This window comes from Dipodomys spectabilis, unplaced genomic scaffold (assembly GCF_019054845.1).
Source record: "Dipodomys spectabilis isolate Male_0828 unplaced genomic scaffold, ASM1905484v1 ptg000373l, whole genome shotgun sequence".
Classification (NCBI taxonomy): domain Eukaryota; kingdom Metazoa; phylum Chordata; class Mammalia; order Rodentia; family Heteromyidae; genus Dipodomys; species Dipodomys spectabilis.
In genome coordinates this window covers 347,614-359,136 of record NW_024871050.1, presented here as the reverse complement: position 1 = coordinate 359,136, position 11,523 = coordinate 347,614, and positions in this window count along the sequence as shown.

The window sequence follows — 11,523 nt, the reverse complement described above, 5'->3', positions numbered from 1 at the left end:
AGTGAATATACAGGATTTGGGGAACTCCTATGTGTTGTGATTTTGTAAAACTGGAGTTGTCGCTGAATTTTTTTTGAAGTTGTTACCTATTTATCATTTATTGTTAAAAGTTAAGGTATAATTCACATACTTAAAATTCAACATGGCAAAGAGCCCAATTCAATCTATATACTTTATTTATTTAATTAATTCTCTTTCTTTTATTTTTTAGAGTATCTTTAAGTAGTACAAAGTGGCTTCAATCCAACATGTCGGTTTATGAGGAAAATGCATCTGTATCAAAGTCATCAATCATCCCCCAATCCATCCCAACCCTACCAATCCCCTCAAGTGACCCAGTTCCATTTTCACATATGTCCCTTGAATGTTATGATTGTATTTCCCTACCGTTCTTTTCTCCATTCATTGGTTCCTTTTCCCCTCAAGTCATACACCACTCAAACATTCTGTATCATTCATGACTTTTATAGTTTATTTAAAAAAAACTGTATAGCTCTTACTACTTTCTATTTCCATATCATCCTCATAATCCCAATAAGAAAGCCATGCCCTCCGGCAGTCACGCCCTGTTGTCGCAGTCTTTAGTATTTAAACAATCAGTTGTTTGCTCTCAGCCTCTATGGATTTACCTCTTCTGGTCTTTCTCACAAATGGAATCATAGTGTGTGTGATTTTCCCATATGGCTTCTTTCACTTACACTGGTGTTTCCAAGGCCTACTCACATGACCATATCCACCAACATTCCATTTCTTCTTTGTGGCTGAATGACATTTCATTGAATGGATAGAATACAACATTTTCTTTGTTGATGTGTCAATAGATGGACATTTTAGATGTTTCTGCTTTTTGTCTATCATAAGTAATTCTATTGTGAACATTCATGCACAAGTTTTTGAGTGGATGTATGTCTTCAATTCTCTTGGTGTACATGAAGAAGTGCAAAGTTTTGGTTGTACTGTAACTTCATACTGAACGTTTTGAGGAACTACTGATTAGTTCCCCAAACCAAGATGCCATTTTACATTCCCATTAGCAATGTGTCACAACTGATTTGTCTACCTCCTCATCAGTGTTTGTAATTGTCTTTTTGATTGGAATCATCTGGGTGAGTGTGTGACGTGGTATCTCATTATGACTTGATTTGCATTTCCCTAGTCATAGTGACAGTATTTTTCATGTGTGTACTGGCTATTTACATATTAATTAAGAAATATCTACTCATGTCCTTTGTCTAATTTAAAAACTAGATGAAATTGTTATTAGAAATTTACTAGGAATTCTTTTTTTATTATGAAAATACCATACAGAGGAGTTACAATTACATGGGCAAGATAATGAGTACATTTCTTATCAAGCATTGCTGCCCCCTACTTTGTTTCCCCTTCCTATCCCTTCCCATCTCCCTCCCCTGCCTGCCAGACCCCCCCCTTACTATCCTCCCTGCCAAAGTTGTAAAGTTCATTTTTCAAATTCTTTATATCCTAGATATATAGACAACTAGATACCCAACTTATAATTACTTTTCTCATTCTGTGGTTTTCTTTTCACTTTCCTCATAGTGTCATTTGAAACTTGAATACTTTCAATTTTGATAAAAATCCAATTTGTTTATGTTTACATTTTTTGCTTATGTCACTTACTTATTTTTACATGCATTTCAAATCTCTACAAGGATGTAAAATATAAAAATGAATGAAGATGCCATTTTAATATGTTTTTATTGTAAAAATACTGTACAGAGGGGTTACAGTTTCATGAGCAAGGTAATGAGTACATTTCCTATCAAGCATTGTTACCTCCTTTGTTTTCCCCCTATCCTCCCTTCCCTCCCACCTCCACACTACATTCCTCCCCTCCTCACCACCCCACCTAAATTTTGAAGTTTGTGTTTCAACATAGTGTCTTGTACATCTCATTGTTACAGTGGGTCAACCTGTATCCCTATTTAAGTATTTTGTTTCTTCCCTTCCCCTCCCCAAGTTAGAGAAGTGTATATACAAGATGCAGAGCACTGACATCAAATACAGTGAAAACAGGGGTTATACTTTGTGGGAGGAACATACAAAGAAACAAAAAATTCACAGGTACATTATAAATACAGTAGAAACAATAGCAAGAAACAAAAAAATCTTATCTTAGGGTTCATTTCACTTAACATCATCTTATCTGGTCATATGTACATAGCTTTTGACCTTTTCTGCTTGTCCCATACATATACTAGTTATTACAAATAAGGGAAACCATGGGACCTATGTTTCTTTGGGCCTGGCTTACTTCACTTAATATAATTTTTTCCAAGTCTTTCCATTTCCTAACAAATGAGGTGATGTCATTTTTTCTGATGGAGGCATAGAATTCCATTGAATATATATACTACATTTTCTTAATCCATTCATCTACTGAGGGACATCTGGGTTGGTTCCATATCTTAGCTATGGTAAATAATGCTGCAATAAACATAGTTGTACTGGTAGCTTTAGTATGGTCTTGTTTGTGATCATTTGGGTAAATGCCCAAAAGTGGGATTGCTGGATCATAGGGGAGCTCTATGTGGAGTCTTTTGAGGAACCTCCATACTGCTTTCCAAAGTGATTGAACAAGTTTACACTCCCACCAACAATGTAGTAAGGTTCCCTTCTGGCCACATTCCCTCCAGCATCTGTTGTTATTGGATTTCTTGATTCTAGCCATGCTAACTGGGGTGAGGTGAAATCTCAATGTTGTTTTGATTTGTATTTCTTTTATGGCTAAAGAGGTTGAGCATTTCTTCATATGACTATTGGCCATTCTTATTTCCTCTTCAGAGAAGTTTCTCTTTAAGTCTTTAGCCCATTTGTTTATCGGGAAGAGGATTTGTTGTTGGGGGATTTAATTTTTTGAGTTCCAGGTATATTTTAGATATGAGACCCTTGTCCATTGTATAGCTAGTGAAGATCTCCCAATTCATGGGCTTTCTATTGATCTTGCTAGCTATGTCCTTTGCCATGCAGAAGCTGTTCAGCTTCATGCAATCCCATTTGTCCAACCTTTCTTTGATTTGTTGTGATTCCGGGTCTCTATTGAGAAAATTTCGGCCTGTACATAGAAGACCTAGGGTTTCTCCTATTCCTTCCTGTAATGTTTTCAGGGTGTCTGCTTTGACTCCGAGGTCTTTGATCCATTTGGAGTTGATTCTGGTGCAGGGTGATATATAAGGACCTTGCTTTAGTTTTCTAAAAGTGATTAACCAATTTTGCCAGCACCATTTAGTGAAGAGGCTGTCTTTCTTCCACTCTATTTTTCTAACTCTCTTATCAAAGATTAGGTGTCTATAGGTCTGTGGGTTCATTTTTGGGTTTTCAGTTTTCTTCCATTGGTCCTGAGGTCTGTTCTTGTGCCAGTACCAAGCTGTTTTGATTATTATGGTTTTGTAGTAGAGTTTGCAATTTGGTATTGATATCCCCCAGTACTATTCTTTCTGTTAAGGATTGCTTTTGCTATTCAGTGTCTTTTATTGTTTCATATGAATTTTGGATTGCTTCTTCTATTTCATGGAAGAATGAGGTTGGAATATTGATAAGTATGGCATTGAATTTGTAGATAGCCTTGGGAAGTTTTGCCATTTTCATGATGTTGATCTTTCTGATCCAGGAGCATGGGAGGCTTTTTCACTTCCTAAGTTCTGCTTTGATTTCCTTTTTCATGTTTTTAAAATTTTTATAATAGAGGTCCTTCACTTCTTTGATTAAGTTAATTCCTAGGTATTTTATTTTTTGTGGAGCTATTACAAATGGAATTGCTTTCCTGATTTCAGCCACGCTCTTCTCATTGTTGGCATACAGAAAAGCCATTGATTTTTGAAGGTTAATTTTATACACTGCTACTTTGCCAAAGTTTTGAATCAGCTCAAGTAATTTGAGAGGGAGTCTGTGGAATTCTTTAAATACAAGATCATGTCATCTACAAATAGGGAGAGTTTTACTTCAGCTTTCCCTATTTGGATCTCCTTCATGTTTGAATCTTGTCTTATTGCTGTAGCTAGGCATTCTAATACTAGATTGAAGAGCAGTGGAGAGAGTGGACATCCTTGTCTCGTTCCTGAGTTTAGAGGAAATGGCTTTAGTTTTTCACCATTGAGTATAATACTGGCTGTACATTTGTCATATACAGCCTTTATTGTATTGAGGAAGGTTCCATGGATTCCTAGTTTTTCCAGAGCCTTCATCATAAAGGGGTATTGGATCTTGTCAAATGCGTTTTCTGCATTTATTGAGATAACCACGTGGTTCTTATCTTTGCTTTTGTTGATGTGATGAATTATATTAATTGATTTGTGTATATTGAACCAGCTTTGCATCCCTGAAATGAATCCTGTTTGATCCTGGTGTATGACTTTTTTGATGACTTGTTGAACTCGGTTGGCCAAAATTTTGTTGAGTTTTGCATTGATGTTCATCATAGAAATGGGTCTATAGTTCTTTCTTTGAGTCCCTATTTGGTTTTGGGATGAGGGTTACTATGGCTCCATAGAAAGAGTTTGGTAGTGAACTTTCTCGTTCAATTTCATTGAAGAATTGGAGGAGTGTTGGTGTGAATTCTGCTTTGAAGGCCTTGTAGAATTCGGCTGTAAATCCACCCGGTCCTGGGCTTTTCTTAGATGGGAGGTCTCTTATTGCTGTTTCTATTTTAATGCTTGATATGGGTCTGTTAAATTGGTTTAACTCATCCTGGTTTAGTTTGGGCATGTTGATATTTTCTAGGAAATCATCCATTTCTTCCAGATTCTTTATTAGTATAAAGATTTGAGAAGTATTCCCTTATAATGTTCTGGATCTTGGTTGTTTCTGTGGTGATGTTTCCATTCTCATCTCTGAGTTTGTTTATTTGAGTTTGTTCTCTTCTTTTTCTGATAAGATTTGCTAAGGGTCTGTCAATTTTGTTAATTTTTTCAAAGAACCAACTCTTTGTTTTGTTGATTCTGTTTTTTTGAATTCTAATTCATTTAATTATGATTAATTTTAATTATTTCTTTCTGTCTACTGGATTGGGAGGTTCTGATGTCTCATTAAATTGTTGGTTTCAGATCTCTCCAATTTGTTGATGTAGAAACTCAAAGCTATGAACTTGCCTCTGAGTACTGCCTTTGCTGTGTCCCAGAGGTGCTGGTAATTTGTGTGTTCATTTTGTTGAATATCATGAACATTTGAATTTCCTTTCTAATCTCTTCCATGACCCACTGGTGATTCAACAATGTGTTGTTCAGCCTCCATGCATTACCAGACTTTCTTTGATGGCTTTTGGTGTTGGGTTCTAATTTTATTCCCTTGTGGTCTGAGAGAATGCATGGCATAACTTCAATGTTTCTGAATTTGGACAAGTTTGCTTTGTGACCTAAAATGTGGTCTATTTTGAAAAATGTTCTGTGTGCTGCTGAGAAAAACGTGTATTCTGATGCTGCTGGGTGAAATATTCGGTAGATGTCTGTTAAATCTAGTTGATCTATGCAGATGTTTAGATCCGTGGTATCTCTGTTGAGTTTTTGCCAGGTTGATCTATCTAGTGGGGATAGTGGTATGTTAAAGTCCTCAACAATTAATGTCTCTGGATCTATGTGAGAGTTGAGAGAAAGTAGTGCTTCTTGGATAAATTTGGGTGCTCCGTTGTTTGGCGAATAGATATTTAGAATTGTAATATCCTCCTGAAGGAGAGATCCTTTAATTAGTATGTAGCGGCCTTCTTTATCTCTTCTCACTAATTTTAATTTGAAGACAATTTTATCTGATATTAGGATCAAAACTCTCACTTGTTTATGGGGGCCTTTTGCTTGGTAGATTTTATTCCAGCCTTTCACTTTCAGACTATGTTTGTTTTTATGGGTAAGGTGTGACTCTTGAAGGCAGCAGTTAGAAGGATCTTGCTTTTTAATCCAACTAGACAATCTATGTCACTTAGAGACTTAAGTTGTGATTTTTTTGTTCACCCTGCAAAGTTCCATCTTGCACCATCCAAATGAACAATTTCCTAGAGGGGAACCTCATTCCAACTTCTATAGATTAGCTTTGTCTGCTCTTGTGCTTTGTTTAAATGAACTCACACAGTATGTATTGTGTTGACATTTTTCTCAGCATAATATCTGTGAGATTCATCTTTGTTTTGGGACCACTAAGAAATATTCTACTGCATGAAAATACCACAATTGATTTTTCTATTCTACTGTTGAAGAACATTTGGGGTTTTAGTTAGTATAAATACAGCTGTACATGTCTCATGCATGGAAGGCATATTCATATTTTTTTTGTTAGACTTGCACCAATGACCAAAATTGTTGATTTATGTAATAGGCTTATCTTTGGGCCAAATTAGCACAGCTAAATTTTTCCAAAGAGTTCTACCAATTTACATTCCCACAAGTAATATATGAAAGTTCTAACTGTCATATTTCCATTTCAACAGCTGTCAGTCTTTTTAATTGTAGCCACTCTGGAGTATGAATTTTGATTTGTGGTCCTCTGAAACAAATTATATTGCTTTTATAAATATTATTAATTATTTTGCTATTCTTTTGTGAAGAGTAGCAATTCAGTTTATTTTCTCTTTTTTTGGGGGGGGGAGTTCCGGTTGTGGGGCCTGAACTCTGGGCCTAGGCACTGTCCCTCAGCTCTTCAGCTCAAGGCAAGCACTCTACCACTTGAGCCACAGCACCACTTCCGGCTCTTTTTTTTCTGCTTATGTGGTGCTGAGAAATCGAACCCAGGGCCTCAAGCATGCAAGGCAAGCACTCTACCACTGAGCCACCTTCCCAGCCCCTATTTTCTCTTTTATTTTGGGTTGTTTGGAATTTTTTGCTATGAATTTGTAGAAGTTCTTGATATAGTCTTGATGCTAGCTTTTTACTACATACATTTGTATTATATATAATTACATATGTGTATATTAGGCATTTACATGCATATAATTACACAAATATATATCCATCTGTTATATTAATGATTATATAATAATACATGTGTATTAATTTATCATACATACATAACTTGCTCTCTGGCCTGCCTATTTACTTAACTAATGAGAGTGTTCATGAGTAGTAGTTATTAATTTGACTAAAATATGTCTTTTTTCTTTTTTTAAGTTATTAAGGCTTTTTGTGTTCTGCTTAAGGAGTCTTCCTCTATTTAAGTTCATGAAGAAATTCTTCTTGTTGTTTTCTAGAAGCACAATTAACTTAGTTTTCACAGTTAGGTATTGGATGTTCTGATCCATCTTAAATTAATCTTAGCATATTGTATGAGGTAGGACCAAAACTTACTAGTCCAGTTTCTACAGTATCATCTGTTCAAATAACCATTCCTTCTTTATTGAATTGTAAAGTTGCCTTTGTAATTAATCTAGTGGCTATAACATACAAGGCCTGTTTCTAATCTCTATTCTGTTCCTTTGGTTCACAGTCTGAACTGGCACCAGTATCACCACATCTTAATTACTATAGTTTTACAGTAAGTCCTGAAATTGCGTAGTATAAGCCATTCAACATTTCTTCAAATTAGCTTGTATTTTTGTCAAATCTGCTTTTTCACATAACTTTTAGAATTAATTTACAATTCACACACACATGCTTGCGTGCACATGCACACACAGAGGTAAACAGTGCAAAAATCTGACAGGATTTTGATGTAATTATGTTGAATTGATCAGTTTTGGGAGCACTGACATTTTAATGATAAAGAATAGTCCAAACCACAAACTTGTACTACTCACTTAATTTTGGCTCTCTTTGGTTTTGCTTCTCAATTTATTTAGCTTTAAGCAACAATTAGGTAGTGAATAAAAAGTGCAATTTACAATTAGACCAGAAAATCCAATACCTATAGTTTATAATGAGCTACCTCAGCAGAAGCCGCTTTTCCAATATTCTTCTGGTTGAGGAGGATTTGTGGACTTCATCTGCCAATGTATCATGAATAATATACTTGTTTTGATTATTTTATTGATTGAATAAATATTTATTTGGTCTTCTTAAAGAGAATCAAGATCATGTGTAAACCTAACTGAAAACTATATGCCTAAAATTAGAACAAAATCTTCATGTATTTTTTGAAAAATTTAAGGGGAAGAGATAATGGAATTTGGGGGTTTTATTATTTTTGCATATAGAATTTTAAATTTCTCTTCTTAGATTCTGAGCATTCTAACTCTCCTATTCAGTAACTTTAACACTGACAAACACCTGGATTATTGTTATTTTGTTATTTGTTATAATTTATGAACTAGTTGATATATAAAAATACATACATACATATATGTATGTGTGTGTGTGTGTGTGTGTGTGTGTGTGTGTGTGTGTGTGTGTGTGCTGGAATTTAAATGCCACTTCTAGGCAAGTTCTGTACCACTTGAGACACACTTGCAGCCTATTTTGCTTTATTTTAAAATAGGGTCTCATATTTATGCCAGGGCCAGTCTGGACCACAATCCTCCTATTTGTACTTCCCACTTCAGCTGAGATGCCAGGTGTATACCACCACACCTAGCTTTTTCTGTTGAGATAGTGTCTTATAATTATTTTGGCCCTGGCTGCTTTGAACAATAATCCCCCTGATCTCCGCTTCTTAAGTAACTAGAATGATGAGCCTGAGCCACCAAGCCTGGATGATCATGTTTTAAATAAATGTTATTTCCAAAGCACTCTTAAAATTACTATCTCATTCAGTATTTAAAGTGACTCTGTGACTATAACATAGTAAATAGATCTCTGTTTTACAGAGGACAAAATTAAGGACAGAGGCCAAGTTCAAGTTTATCTAGCTGGTTAGAGAGACAGTCTGACCTGAGAACCCCATCTTTAGGTCATAGGTACTGTTATTACTGCTTCTAGCAGCAGTATTTTTTTTGTTCTTGAAATAGAGTCGAGTAGAAGGATGATAATTGCTTCAATACTGTGCTTCATTTTTAAATCCATAGCCTAATTTAGTACTGACTACACAAGTACAGAAAATGAGATCTTGAAAGGAAGATACGCCGTTATGAAGGGGCCCAATTTCTTCCCGTTGGTATAATTAATGAGGTGAAAGTATTTTAAAACTACTTCAAGTTGCAGTGAAAGTAGACTGACTTTGAAACTCCCTCTTACACTTATTAAAAAGTGAGACAAAACTCCAGTAAAGCAGTAACCTCTCCCCCTCACCTAGGATTGTGATACATTACTATTGTCTTCATGGAATGAAATGGGATGCTAAGAGCCAAAGGAGCAGCAAAGGAACTCACACCATTTAGTTATCTCCTTCCAGAGATTTATCCTGTAAACACAGCTAATAATGATTTTTAAAAGTCAAAGCTGAATCTTTATTAAAATATTATAGCTGTGATTGCTAGACATCAATAAATAAATGCATGTTCAGAATTAAATAAAAATAAAGATTTGAGTATCTTCTTTGTGTAGTCTTCAAAGTGGTCACTGTGTCTGGCTGAGCAGTAGCGTTGGTTCCCAGGCTCCCAGGCTCCCAGGCTCCCAGGCTCCCAGGCTCCCAGGCATTGCTCCCAGACTCCACTCTGTATCTAGAGGCTCAGGCTCTGCCTATAACGATGGAGTTTTGCGAAGTGATGAGCCCAGTGAGGCTGGAAACATTTGTTTGGATCCAAGGCCCCTGCTGCTGCTGCTGCTGCTGTCTTCTTCTCCTCCTCCTCCTCCTCCTCCTCTTCTTCTTCCTCTTCCTCCTCTTCCTCTTCTTCTTCTTCTTCTTCTTCTTCTCCTTCTCCTTCTCCTCCTCCTCCTCCTCCTCCTCCTCCTCCTCCTCCTCCTCCTCCTCCTCCTCCTCCTCCTCCTCCTCCTCCTCCTCCTCCTCCTCCTCCTCCTCCTCCTCCTCCTCCTCCTCCTCCTCCTCCTCCTCCTCCTCCTCCTCCTCCTCCTCCTCCTCCTCCTCCTCCTCCTCCTCCTTTCTTCCATGAGAACCCTGGGCCTGGGTGCTGTCCCTCAGTTCTTCAGCTCAAGGCAAGTCTCTACCACTTGAGCCACAACAGCACTTCCAGATTTCTGGTGGTTAATTGGAGATAAGAGTCTCACAGACTTTCCTTGCCTTGGCTGGCTTTGAACCACAATTCTCAGCTTACTGAGTAGCTAGGATTACAGGCATGAACCACTGGCACCTGGCCAAAGGCCCCTTCTTTTCACAAGTCAAGTATATTTAATTAGCCCCTACCTCTGTTCTACTATCCCTTTCCACAAATGATAAGTCACACCATGGGAATTAATGAGACTGTAAGTAATACCAGGGCAATTAACTAGCCTAACCAAAATCCCAACCTATAAAGTTATAGCAGTGAATCCATATATATAGTGTATCACTTATTCCAGCAATTTCCCTCTTGTGATTTCAAGCCAGCTTTCCAGCGTCTCAGCCTGCAAGGAGACAGAGAAAACGTTGATGTTTTGGCCAGAGTCTGTTGAGACGTTAGCTAAATAAATAGTTTGTACAACTAGCTGACCATGAACTTTCAGCACCACAGGGAAAATAGGAACAGGTCCTGCCTTATTACAGACTTGGCTTCACTTGGAGAAATGTCTTATAGGAACTCAAATGGCATTAATAAATAAGTTTAAAAAATAGAGCTGATTCAAGTTGCAGAGATTTGCCTGTATCAGATTTGGAGAGACCTATTAGGTATTCCCCCAAGCATGCATCCATGCTATGAAGCCAACATTTGGATTGCATGACCTTTTTTGGATTGGACAAATAAAGGCAAACAGCCTTTCACATTCTTCATTAGTGATATACATTTTTTTACAACACTCTTTGTCAAAGCCAGGTTGTAATTTTCTCTTCAATAACCAGCTTGTATTTGTTCGCTGTGCTCCTCCCTTTTTCTAGCCCACTCTTGGAATTTAGTCTTACTGGGAGGATAAGAAAAGAAAAACATAACTCTGTGCTGGGCTCATTTTCCCATATGTTACATTCCTGCTAGGAGCCAGAGAGTTTTGTGAGGCTCAGAGTGGGTTCTGTTGGACTGGGGTATATCTGGAAGAGCAGGAGGTGAGTGACCCATACACCCCAGAGTTTAAACCCTAATCAATTGTGTTTTGTTCTGTAGTTTATTGCATTCTGGTTGAAAGTAACTCTTGGGAGAATAATTGTACCATACACTTTAAAGAGAAGGCTATTGTTTCCCCAAGGCTTAAATAACCACACCATGGCAATAGGCCTTACAATGTATTATATAACACTTCTTAAAGCATTTTCCTCCATTCCTCAGGTAATGAAGGAGATCTGAAAAGGACTTTTCTCAGGTATCAAGACATTTAGAAGTGTCTGATCTCAGAAGCTAAGCAGGGTCCGGCCTGGTTAGTACTTGGATGGGAAATAACTCTTTTTGCTTTGCATTGTGTTCCTTTCTATAGGTGAAGGATCTTCTTGGTACAGTCTGTGCCCCAGAATATTGTTTGTAGCTTATGGATAACTCAGGAGAAAATGAATACCATTGAAGGAGCCAAGCCTTGAATGGGAAACAAAAAGAGGGAAAAAGAATTCAGCACTTTGCAACTCGTGTTATTT